General features: G+C 40.6%; 1 long non-coding RNA gene across 2 annotated transcripts; it reads left to right on the top strand.

The window, feature by feature from the left end:
* Positions 1-217: 217 nt before the first annotated feature.
* Positions 218-6,575, top strand: LOC310686436. Of its 2 annotated transcripts, none has more exons than XR_014515912.1 (4): positions 218-569; positions 693-826; positions 2,938-3,102; positions 6,256-6,575. It is a non-coding gene; the product is annotated as an uncharacterized lncRNA (long non-coding RNA). The 2 variants fall into 2 exon arrangements; XR_014515913.1 differs by lacking the exon at positions 6,256-6,575 and adding an exon at positions 3,950-4,151.
* The last annotated feature ends 7,269 nt before the right edge of the window (positions 6,576-13,844 follow it).

Below are 13,844 nucleotides of genomic sequence, written 5' to 3'. Positions count from 1 at the left end.
ATTTGCTGTCCCATAGCAGCTGGGCTGACAAAATTTACATAAAAGTGAGGAGGATAGAAAGGGAGCAAATTCACACATCTATTGTTAAACTAGGTCATGGTTAGTGGAGGAATGAGGTCTTTCTCAACATTTTGAGATTAATTGGAGAGAATGCCACCAACTTTGCTGCAACTGTTTGGCTGTGACAACTTGGGCGTATAAATAGATAAAAGTGTGAATTTAGTCTGTGTTTTTTATGCTGGTCTGTGACCGTAATAAGCTAAATTCATTCATTCAGTCTGTGATTTTAAAATGAATGCTCCCCTTTCCCAGAAAACATGTTTTGTAACAAAGCAGTTGTCAGGATTCAAGGTCTCTGGCATTTATTTTTTAAATGAACTTAAAGAAATGCATTCTGGAATCAAGCCTCACCAAATGTTCATGCTATAATTTTATTCTGCCACAGATGCTTGCCATCCAGTTGAGGCTTCTGAGTCTGACACATTCAGTGGCTACAATGCAACTGCAGAAATGGAAGAGTTTAAAGGCTGAAGCAAGCATACATAAGACAGCACCACAAAAAGATCATGGTAAAAACATGAGCCTCTGTGGACATATTCCTTTAATATTCCTTTATTGATTCAATTCACACCCTTCCCTCCTTCTGAAGGAGCCCACGGCAGCAATATGCTATCTTCCTGTTAACTTTCCAGGTGTGCAGGATCAGAACCATACTGCCTGTGATCATACATTCTTTCCATTGCCTCCAGCTTTTCACTTTCTCCTCTGGCTCACCATTATAGGAGGCTAAAATGATTGACTTTCCTCCAGTTCGCACAGACTTTGAGTGAGTGTGCAGAGATGATAAAAAAAAAAAACATTTTGACTTATAGAAAGGTTGATAATAAGGGCTGAACTCGATGGGGCTGCATACCTACATCAAGTTCTCTTTCTCCCTTCCCATTGCATCCAGGGTCAATTATCCCACATCTTGATGTTGCCGTCTTGCATGTCTCATTCCATACTCCACATAATTAGCTTGTGTAGAACAACATGATGTGTTGATGCCAAGACATAGAGTAAATGATCTTGTGATTAATGGAGGAGGCAATAAGACTAATTCAGCATTGGAATGCTGGTTTTGGCAGTCACCTGTGTCAAGTGTAATGGGTAGCTCAGCCCAAATAATTAACTAATGCAGAGAAGAAAAATCCAGCAAACCTGAAGGTTAGGGCAGATTTATAGAGTGGCTGAGAAGCACTCTTGCCACATTAAATCACCTCACTCTTCCTCTTCCTCTTCCTCTCTCTCTCTCTCCCTCCACCCACCATTCAGCTATGAAAAAACCACCAGCAGAAGCTGGCTGTAAAAGCGATGATTGAGCCAATCATGAGCTTGATTTCTCCCCTCAGTCCCTCAAAGCAACTCAACCCCTGAGGTTACAGGCTCAGTTAGGCTTTAGCCAGTTCCTAATCAAATGTGAACATGGGTGGGCAGCAGCATTTTGAAAAATAAGGATCCCCTCACAAACCCATTCCCATCAAATGGGAACCAGAAGTATAGCTAGAGCTTCACTGGGGCTGTGTTCCCTTTAGCAGTACCAGCGTCCAGGTTTGGCTATTATGTAAGATGCAAAGCAAGATAGACATTGAAGTGTGAAAAACCCACTGTGAATTTGCATATCTGTCTTCACTCTGATTGGAATAGAACCTTATAACTTCTTCAGAGTTCATTTAGGTCTGCTGGGTGGACCTTGTGATTATTCTTTTACATCTCTTGGAAACAGGACTACAAGTTCTAATCACCAGTAACTGATGAATAGATTCAAATGGTAATGGCTAAATTTCGATCCTAAATCGTGTACTAGGGTGTAAGTATAATTGAACACAGTGGGAGTTACTTCTGAGCAAACATACATAAGATTGCATTGCAAAAAGATCATGGTAAAAACATGAGCCTGAGAACACATCCCTTTAATATTTATGGAGCTGTATGATGTACTTTTGCTTTTAGAGAGGAATACAGAACCTAAAGAACAATGCCTTGTTTCACGAAAGTTTGCTCTGACTAAATCCAATGGAATACAAAAGCAAATATCTTCAACAATGTTTACACCCACATTAAGATGGGTTTTGTTACATGATCTTGATTATGTTTCTAATTGCCAGATCCCCACACCCTGCAATTGCTATCTAAGAATCCTTGCAAAACACACACACACACATACCCTCAAAGGACGTAACAACGAATGAAGTTCCTTGCATTAGCGACTGGCATATTAGCAGGGTAGCAAAAAAGACCAAAACAAGGCAAAACCTTCTCTGTAATTAGTGAGATATATCTAATGACTCATAAAGGAATTCTTTTCATTTGCTGCTCATTGTGAATACTGGTACATTCTTTTAGATCATTCTACAAATTGCTTCTCAAAGGCATCAAATGGCTATAATGTCAGAGCCAAGTTGAACTCTCTGTTCAGTCATTGCTCTGCTTATAGTTAGTTAGTTAGTTAGTTAGTTAGTTAGTTAGTTAGTTTAAAGCATTTTGGCCCCACTGAAGAAGCCCCCATGGTGGCCTGTTTTCATACCTACTTTATTATATTTATGAGATCAATAAACCAGGCAGTTCCTGCTTGCAGGCTTACTTTCTAAAAGACATAGCACAAAAGGAAAAGGGGAATGAGAGGGTAGAGGGGACTAAGCAAACTTAGGCACCAATTCTTAAATTTACATAGTTCTTAAAATGACCAGCTGGAATGGAAAATAGTTCAAGGAGAGAAGGAGCCAGCTGGAGCTGGACTCCCAGCAAAGCCATTGGAGTGGTCCTGTGTAACAAAAGGTACATTCACACCATTCTTGGAAGATAGAAAAGGCTGAGAGACATTTCATTTTTAAATCAGTTGCCACCACCATCATGGTGCAGTCTGAACATTTAGCCTGATGGAATGCTTGCTCCCAGATGGCAGTTGAAGGAGGAGGAGAATGATGGAATTGGAGAGCCCATGGAGAAGCCCAGCAGTCCCATCTCTCTGTCTGCTGCAGACATGATCTTACAGCACTTGACATACAACAGAGAGTTTGGATCAGAACTTTAAAATGGTCAACTAGTACAGAGTCCCAACAGGTACATAAGAGGTTTCCTCTTCTCTCTAGGTTCCATTCAGGTCTGCTTTAGAATAGAGAGCCAGTGTGGTGTAGTGGTTAAGAGCGGTAGACTCGTAAACTGGTGAACCGGGTTCGCGTCTCCGCTCCTCCACATGCAGCTGCTGGGAGACCTTGGGCCAGTCACACTTCTCTGAAGTCTCTCAGCCCCACTCATCTCACAGAGTGTTTGTTGTGGGGCAGGAAGGGAAAGGAGAATGTTAGCCGCTTTGAGACTCCTTCTGGTAGTGATAAAGCAGGATATCAAATCCAAACTCTTCTAGGAAATGGAACAAATATGATAAAAGAACCATAAGGGCTTTCTTCTTTAAAATTTAACTATCTAAATCATTTCCCATACACCTCTCACACAGAGAATACTAAGTATGGACAAAAAATGTTGCAGATGTTAGATTACTTAAGAACAATAAATAATAATTTCATGCTTCTTTTTAAAAAACAAAAATTAAAATTAAAATTAAAGCCTAATTTTTTTGATGGTTTTCCCCAAAATATTGGAATATTACCCCTATCTGACACAGCTGTGTTTACACTCAACTGTGTTGGATCTAGTGAGGTGTGGCAGTCAGGGCAATTGGCATCTACTTCCCAACTCTTGGATCAGTCTCCATATCTGGCAGCCCTGTTTAGGGAAGATTTTAATATTTAATGCTGTATTGTTTTTAACACTTGATTGGGAGCCACCCAGAGTGGCTGGGGAAACTCAGCCAGATGGGCGGGGTATAAATAATAAATTCTTCTTATTATTATTATCTGTACATTCAGGTTGCAGTGATGGCCAGAGTGATTTTTCACCACCTCTTTTTAAGACAGGAAAGAAGAAGCTGTGTTTTTCCAATGGACTGCAATTCTCATTATCCCTAGCCACCATAATCAAAGGCCATATATAATGGGAGCTGGAGTCTAACAACATCTGAAATACTACAGGATCCCCATCCCTGCTTTAGTGAGAAAGATGTGGATAATTATAAATGTGAAAAATAATAAAGGGCTGACATTTGTTGAAATGTACATTAATTTGCATTTATTGTGTTTTGCATTTCTATACAGCTCCTCTGCTCAGCAAAGCAGAAGACAAGTCTTTGTGTTGTGTTTATGTTGGTGTGGGGTGATCGATTATACGTCCAGCTGGATTGTGGGTTGGGAAGGTGACACATTCTAAATTACCAGACACCGTTTCTAAATTTCAAGAGACAAAAATGTGATAAAACAAGAGGAATAAAGAAATTGGCTTTTTGGAGGATTCTCTCTTCCTTCAGCCCTTCTTAGGCTGTCGGTAAACACAGCCTGGCAAATGACAAATGGTTGTAGTCAGAATGTCCTTTATGGGCACATTAGTATTCTAAACATGCTTAGATCCTGCATAAAAACCAAATTTACTTCTGTCAGTTGTATTTGAGACATTCTACCTCAAGTGAATGGATGTGTGTAACCCTCTCTTTGCCATAGCAAATAAATGACTCCATAGAAAGAGGATACAATTCACATTTCCACACTTGATAAAAGCATAGGTTGTCGAGTCAAGAAAATATGAATAGTGCTGTGAAAAACACTTTGGTACTTGTGCCATATTTTTTAAACAAATTCAGGACCTTGGATAATTCAGAGAAGATATATTTGCACAGCAAGCTATTCAGATATTGGAAAGCAATGAAACAGACAGCTAGTAGAGGCATAGGTAAACCAGTGTGCCCATATAACATGAAAATTGCCCTAATAAAATATTTCTAATTGAGAACATAGAATGCTGCCTTATATACCAGGTCAGATCACTGGTCCATACAGCTGAGACTATTGACTACTCTAAGCTCTGCTGGATCAGGCCAAAGGCTTATCTAGCCCATTTTCCACAGTGGTCAATCAGTTGCATATTGAAAGCCTGCGTGCAAGGCATGTGACCAACATTTTCCCAACATTATGCAGTACTTCTGTTCCCCCATAACTGATATTCAGAGGTATGCTGTCTCTGAATCCAGAGATATAATGACATAGTTTAACTATGTGGTGTTCCAAAAAGTACTTCCCTTTGACTTAATCTTCCTTAAGCACCCACCATTCAACCTCATTGGATAACCCTGAGTTCTAATATTATAACAGAACACCTCGTTTCTCTCTCGCATACACTTTCTCTCTCCCTGTCCACTTTCTCCACACCTCTCATGAATAATTTTGTAGATTTCTATATGTCCCCCCAATTCACCTTTCACCTCCTAAACAAAAAAAAGTACCAAATATAACTTTCATTTAGAGAGGAGCTGCTCTTGCCTCCTGATGGTGGCTCTTCGGGAACTTTCTCATCACCTGGTATATGATCTTTAAATGGACATGTCAAGGGCTGACCCAGGGATATTCTTCTCTATGATGCAGCTACAGTCCTAGGCATACAGAAATAGAAGATCAGAAATGGAACAGAGGTGGTCCTCTATTTTTATTCAAATCAATATTAATTATTTGTACAAAGAAAATGGATAATTTTTATGATTTTTTAATTAAATTTATAAACCACCCATCATCTGAGGATCACAGGGTGCTTTACAGTGTAATGGGGAGATATCACCCAAACTATTTATACGCCTGAGTCCTGTTAAGCCATTAATTCCTTTGAAAAATCTCTCTCCCATTCTCTCTCTCTCTCTCATTTTATTAATCCTTTAAACTTTTAGTGCAAAGCAATCACATTGATTTCTCTTAGGATGGTCCTGGGCTTCTGCCACTCATTGGTAGAGGGGCACACTGCGAGGGAGATGGGTGCTGTTATCATGCAGGCAACAGAAGCTGGCAGGGACTGGCAGGATGCTGATGAGTGTGCACCAGGGGAAGGGGGGCTGGAGTTTGACTTGGGAGAGGGGGTACGTGATTTGTGGGGAACTGTATCAGCCAGCAGGCAAGATGCAGAGGCAGAGGAGGAAGAGGCAAGTTAGGCAAATGAAGTTGCTATCGAGAAATCAACACCAGGGCTGGTGTGTTACTCCCTTTGAAGTGCCACTCAGGTGATTAATCCTCCTCCTGAGCCACCAGTGTGACAGATATCCGTAAACATCTGCAAGCAGTATCAGCAGACAGCGAAAGTGAGGCTTGAGGCATGGATACAAAGCACTATGTTTATTATTTACAGGACAAAGGAAAACGTGGCTCCTCTCACTTTCTTCATCAGCAAGAGAAGAGAAAAAACAAAAGCAATACAGAACAGAACAGCGTATCTGAACTTCTGTTCCCATGACATCCAACACTGTGGAATATAAACACAAACACGTGACAACAACAATCACACATCTGCAGCACGGGGGAAAGAATTCCAACAGTTGCCAGGTGCTTCCCCACCGTTCCCTGAACCACTGCCTCCCAGAACCAAGAGGGGTTTGAAAAGGGATGAGCAGAGGATGTTGACATGCAGCCACAGTCTCTGGCTGCCTACACACAACCCATCAGCGAAAGGTATATTGGAGGGGAAGGAGTCCCCTGTGGCTGCAACTATTTCATAGAGTAGGAATAGCTGCTTGGATGTTAGATTGGTGTGAGTAGGTATCCAGAGCTGTAGAAGCAACTGTAAGCATTGTTGTTTTTTACAATAAAGAGGTAACCACCTTCCATGTGCATTTCTTTGGCTGGAAAGCACCCTTGACAGGAATTAACTATAGCATTTCAGTCAATATGAAGTGAGACAAACTTTCTCAGAACATATTTTTTTTATAAAGAAAGTTGGTAAAAATACCCTCCCCAGATATTTAGTAAAAAGTCTCTCCTCCACCACCCAACCTTAATTATGGCAGATAGAGAAAAATAAGATTCTCTCTATTAGCTTTCTGTACTCTGTACCTAATCTTATAAACTTCTATCATGCCCCCCACCCTTAGCTGCCTTAAGACTAAAACATCCGAAATATTTTAACCTTTTCTGATATGGAAAGATCTGCAGCACCTTAATCATTTGGGTTTCTCCTCTTTTGCAACTATTTTCAACCAGTAATCACGTCACTGGCACAGTTATCTGTTACCTTAAGTGTGACTAAAACTGGCAGCATTGTGAATGTGCTGTGAGACCTTTTTAAATACTTCATCTTTCTGCAACCTAAAAAAAGAACCATTCCTAAAACACATATTAAAATAATTCCCATTGTGTGATTTAACTGAAAATCCCCAAGGCTGTTCTCTTATGCACAATGACTTGGGTGCAAGCCCCAGTGAAGTCAGTGCACACATTCCTATGCAAGGACTGCAAGTCTTTAGAAATAATTGTCTTTAATTTGTATAAAGAATTTAACAGTGAGACCCTACAATCCAGCACAGATTTTGGAGCTTTTAAGCCACTTGAGATCAATGGGCTTATGTATGCTTGTGCTGGGTTATGACCTAAATATTTGAAGGATATATTTAAGTAATATTAAGATATTTCTATACGGTGAATTAAAAATAAGACCCCCCCCCGTATGGCCTATTCCTTGCTAAGGGATTTGGAACAGCATCTGGCAATAAAGTAATAAGACCTTGGAGGGAAAATGAAACAATACAGCACTTACATTAACATATCAAAAATACCAATTGTATGTATGTCACTTTTGAACTGAAGGTTAAGGACAACTGAAAGAAAACCGCCTGGAAAAAATAATTAGCTGATGATTCCACTAGGGCGCTGGGAGTTTAGTTTGGCAGCCATTATCCACTGCAAAGAGGCAATCTATATATTTCTTTCTTTCTTTTTTCTTTCTTTCCTTCTTTCTTTCTTTGACACTGTTTCATTGTAATTAAAACTGAAATGGTTTCAAAATTAGACATAGAAGATAAAAGTTGCAATAAAACAATCAGTGTAGCTGTAATCATTCTTTAAGACTGCTGTTCTGTGGCCCCTGGCAGGACAACTCAGCAGCTATCTTCTTATTCTTCTTTGGCAATCACTCGTAGCCAAGTAAGATTGTCTTCCATAAACATGGTTTTAAAATGAGTCCGTAACTGACTGTGGAGGCCAATTCTGGATCCACACGTCCTTCCACAGTGGGGACATTGGTTTCCGTGCAGGAGTTGATCATGGTGTGGATTTGCCAAGCGTGCTTTCCTCTTAGCACGTTTCTCCCATGCATCCTGAGTTCGAGTGTCTTCAAAGCTCATGACACCTTTGGTAAAGGCTGTTCTCCAACTGGAGTGCTCGCAGGCCAGTGTTTCCCAGTTGTCAGTATTTATACTACATTTTTTTAGATTTGCCTTGAGACAGTCTCTAAACCTCTTTTGTTGACCACCAGCATTACGCTTTCAATTTTTAAGTTCGGAATAGAGTAGTTGCTTTGGAAGATGATCATCAGGCATCTGCAAAACATGACCAGTCCAACGAAGTTGATGTTAAAGAATCAATGCTTCAACACTGGTGATCTTTGCTTCTGCCAGTACACTGATAATAGATCAGAGCTCCCTCTTCAACATCAGAACGGGAGATCTGATGTCAGGACAATCCTTCCCTACTGCTGCTGAATGCTCAGTCCCCGTCTCAATGGATTTCAGTGCTCCAATATCAGGGAGGCGGGAGGGAGGCTGAGAATGGGAAACAGGAAAGGAGGAGAATTGTTTAGGGGAAAGCATTGGAACCTTATCTTGTTCTACTGGGATCTGAGTCTCCTATTAGTTGTTCAAGTAATAAATGGAGCCCCTATCAAATATGATGGCCCTCCAGGGATTGAATAGCTCTTCAGTATAAATCTGATTCAAGATATATAATGGAGATTGTGTTTGGACTGTAGAAACTGAATCCATTACTAGTATCCTAGAAGCTGAGGTCTACAAATACCCATACAATGCACATTACTGAAGTAGACATGTATTCTCAGGTGTGTTGTGCTAATGTACAGTTAACATGAATTCTGGTAGTTTGATATTTCTTCTCCAGATGTCACATATTAAATACTCCTCTGTGCAGTTCTTGGCTACCACTTGTGGAGTGAATAATATCCTTTCATATCTTTTGGAAATAAACTTAGCAGATATCTGCAACTTTTAAGTAACTAACAACACTTACTATTTCTTGCTTCTTTTTCATACTTAAAGAATTAAACTTTTTGATTGAATTTTAAGCAATCTGAACAAGAGAAGAAAATAGCTGTCAGTAACCCAGACTATTTACTGCAATTGCTGTTTATTATCTGTTGTAAGCTACGAAGGATGCTTAAATTAGCATGAACATTGCTGAACTGTTGTTAACCAGAATATACCAGAGAATACAGGGAAATTGCCAGGCTGATCTAGAAATGAGGCAAAGGGGGAAAGAGATGTGCTTGTGCTTATATCTTGCATTTTAATAAAACAGAAAAAGAATTTAGGCTGGCAGAGACAACAACAAAAATCTGGTCGATAATCCTTTGAAAACATTTACAGATCAGAGATCTTTCAGAAGACTATGAAGATTTTGATTACTGAAACTGAATGTTTAAAAATAGTTTTGGAATTACTTTCCAGCATGGCAGTTTACAATAGCTTGAATAGCCACAACGAATAGCCTGAATAGTTGATACTTTCACTGGGCATCATTCGTTCTCACATACAGTAATACTTGTTTGATCCAAGTTCTTCAGATCGTTCCCATCTATTGTCTCAGAAGGCCTTGCAAATAAAAGGTGCAACAAGAAAGATAATTACTACCATGGCTCTAGCTTCTGTTTTGAAACAACCAACTTCTGATCCTTTTAAAATACTATTTTAGCTTTGCTGAAGGAAGTGATGGGACTGGCCTTTGTTCCTTCCAGTCCTTGTTTCCTGGCCCTCTGCTCTGTTCACCCACAAGTATGAACTCACAATTTACTTTCATTAAGTGTTAAATGAGCTGAAATTTCTCAGAAGAGACACGTCTAAGAAATCTGCTGAGAGTTTTCATTCTTGTGCACACACATATACACACACCTCAAACTGTTGGACAATTTTGCTACCTTCCAGATAAAATATTCAGTAAAATAGCCCATCTCAGTTTTGTTGCCTACAAATTGGCCAGACAATTCCAGGAGTCCATGTTTGTTCATCTCTCTTCTCTTGAAAATGCTGGCCTGCCCCATGTTCCTTTTATCTCTGTGATGAGGTTGATGGGGGCAGAGGGCAGGGTTTCCTTCCTGCAGCAGCAGCTACTTCACGGAATACTGGAGAGATTTGACAATGAGCATCAGCTTTTTTTCCACTGACAAATAAAAGCTCACCTTTACTTTCAAGCTTTGTTACCAAAGAGGGCAATGAATCATTCTTCTGATGATGCTTGTTCCCCTTTCAGTCTTCATTGTCAGTAGAAGCTAAGAGGGTCCTGGTTAGGTTGGAGAGGTGCATGGTGTTGTAGCTCAGGGCAAAGCAATGATCTGAAGAATCCACAGCCTCCTGGGCCTCCTGACTGAATTGTTCTCCATGAGAGTGATGTTGAAGATCAAAAGAAGACAGCTGTGCCCTATTTTTAACTCTGGGTTAGTGTCAGGGACTAGATTGAGGAGGAATGGTGGGAGCCCGTTCCCTTTTTTCTGAATGTTCCCACGGGCAGGAGGACAGTATTGCTTTAGAACAGTGGTTTGCAGAAGGTCATAGTCCAGAAGGGAAAAGCTGGGAAATATTGGGTGAGGAGCAACAGAAGAGGAAACGCCAGGAGAGAGACAGCTGGCAGATTCAGTGTCCTTGGACAGCATTCCTGACCCCCTCCCTTTGCCTAAGACTTGACAGCCTTGGAAAGTGATGGAACAGAAAGTGCAACAGCAACAAGCTCAGATTATCCAACGTAGGAGTGGTGTAGATTAATGGGGACGGAGGGGGTGAACCTTTACTGGGAGCAAAACCATTTTTAGAGTGATGTGCATTCCTTTGTCTCTCACTGTGATTATTAAAGAACTTATCTGGTAAGAATGCTCCTTTCGTTTGATCTGCTTAATTACTGCCACCAGGGGAGGGTTCCAGTTCCCCGAAGCCTGATAGCAGGTTATTGGTGGTTCATTTGCTTCCTGTTTTCTTTCCCCACCACCCTTTTCGAATGAAGCCTAAAAAACACCAAGAGCATAGAATTGTCATTGTTTTATTTCAGAACTGCAGCCATACATTTCCAGATGGGGAACTAGATGTGGAATTCTTCTACAGATGCTTGTGAAAATGGCACCAAAGTGTTGAACTTCTCCTTCTCCTCTGAACATTTAAACAGATCACTTCCACAGACCTACCAATGACTGATAATATGGTTTGGCAAATGGAAATCCCCTGCAATCACTAAATTCAGAAAGTGGGGGGACTTGGTTCAAACCTTCACATACAGCTGTATGTACCAGGGGACCTTAGTTATTAGAGCCAAACACGCAGCCTCTGGGAAAATGGGTGAGCAGCCAGTGGGCATGATCCCATTTCTCAATATACACAGACGTTCAGTGGGGTAAGGGGAGAGGATAGCTGCACATAGTAAATGTGTGGATTGGCAGGTGATGAACTGAGTAAGTCTAACAAAACGTAATAGAGGGAATGAAAGTAAGGCAGCAGTCCCTAGTGAAACACAGAAGTTCCAGTTTGGCCCTGCAACCATGGGTGCCTGGGGTCGTGGGTGCAGGCATGGCTCTGGCACTGAAATTTGTGGGTGTGCAGCCCCTTCATGGGGAATTTTGTGGGTGCTTGGGCCCCCCGGGAGTTGGCACCTATGGAGAAGACCAGATTCAGTGCCACTCCAGTATGGATGGGGAAGGAATTCAATTCATTTTGCATTTGAAGATTAACCTACCCTATTCACAGTTTCCAAAACAATATGTGAACTGAAACACCCTTTGAAATAGACCCTTTCTGGATTTTGAAAGTTCTCTGACCAAATAATATACACAAAAAATGCACATACTCAGGTAACATGTGCATAAAATTGCACATATTGCTGGAAATTACATAGAAAAATGCATTAGATTGTGGAAAATTGCTTTGCAAAAAAATATGTATATTTGGTAAAATTGCATACTAAAATGTGCGTATTAAGAGAACTTCACACTCAAATGCTGATGAATTTTCACGATGGGTTTTAAAACACACACTAATGTGGAAATGTGGATAACTGAACTTAAGATTGGAAAAATGAGAAAATGAGAGAAAATTAAACTTACCCTGCACTCTAGTGAATGAGGATAATAATGGGGAAATAACAGCTTGGAAATTGTTAGATGTTTTCAGATGGTTGCTACCAGTATCTGACATGCTTTTTCTGTGTGTGTTTTTTTCTTTTTCCTTTTCTGTATGCCTTCTTTCTCTGCCTCTTTCACATCTTTTGCTACTTCAATGGGGACAACAACAAAAAATATACCTGAAAAGCAACCTACTCAGTAGTGATATGTTATCACAGAGAGCAGCCGTGATCATGCTCAACCTTCATCTTTAGCTTTCTGTAAACAGAAAGAGAAATATTATACTGGTGAGGAAAGGTCCCTTTCTGTTTTGGTGATGTTGTGTATAAACTCTTTGAGCTCTCCTTCCATCCTTTTAAATAAGGCTGCAAAGCTTCAGGTTAGAGCGTACGCAGAAGAAAGATAGCTGTATGAGCCGTCCTTTGGCAAGCAATTCACAGCAAGGCTCAATTTTCACACACAAAAACTTTTGGATGCTTTGCTCGTTTGAAGTCTTAGGTGATTTTTTTCAAGAGACCAGGTCACAGATCTAGGGCACATTTTCCTTTTAAACAGAACCTAATTTTTCACGCACAACACAAAGGCATTGTTTTGACTGACATATGAGCAATTCTGGATTTATCAAACAGCTGAAAGCCACACCTTTAAAAAATATGTCTGCTATGCTGCCATTTTAAGTTTGTAGTGTGCTGAGCCTTGGATGTTATTATGGGATTGGGGTTGAACTGAATGCTTCTTGGGATCTTCTCCAACCGCATGATTTTATAGCTGTAATTTTGGATTCAGCAGCAGAGGAGACTAGTACAGTCATACCTTGGGTCGAAGTAGCTTCAAGTTAAGTATTTTCGGGTTGCGCTCCGCAGCGACCTGGAAGTAACAGAGCGTGTTACGTCTGGGTTTTGCCACTTGCGCATGCGCAGACGTTCAAAATGATGTCACACGGATGCGCGGAAGTGGCAAAACATGACCCGCGCATGTGTAGATGCGCAGTCATGTGTTATGTTTACTTCAAGATGTGAACGGGGCTCCGGAATGAATCCTGTTTGTATCCAGCGGTACCACTGTAACATGGTCGAAATGGCTTCTTTGTTAAGCAAGTAGCCCTAGCCAGGTGTGTGAAGTATCTCCTTTGTTATGCAAGCTAGGGGCAAAATAAATGCAAAAGGAACTAAGTAGCTGGAGATATTTATGGACTGTGATGGCCAACATAGCAAAGGAGAGCATGTCTTTCTTACCCTCTCTGCAGGCTGGAGGTGCTGCCAACAAGGTAGACAGGAAGTGGTGTCATCAGTAGACTGGAAGTTTCCGGAGACAGATTCAGAAAGAGAAAATGAGTTTTAGAGTCTGGAAGTTTCCAACATTTGGAGTGGAGCTTTGGGACACTTGCTCTACTGATCCTTGCACTAGAGAGGTGTTGATAGCCTAACCAATTTGTTAACAAGATGATATATACATGTGTACATGAATGTGTAAGATTCTTTTCCACATTCCACTATTCCCTTTGTTTCCATTATTCCTTTTGTATTCCTTTACTAGTTGTGTTGTTTATGTAGTTAAAGTACACAGCTTTTCATTTTATGATGCTTCTTCAGCAACCAGTTAGTGGGGTAAGTGTG

Source organism: Podarcis liolepis (genome assembly GCF_965112155.1).
Source record: "Podarcis liolepis genome assembly, chromosome: 9".
NCBI lineage: Eukaryota > Metazoa > Chordata > Lepidosauria > Squamata > Lacertidae > Podarcis > Podarcis liolepis.
Note: the sequence above shows the minus strand (reverse complement) of the source record. Positions and strands in the feature narration are given on the sequence as shown.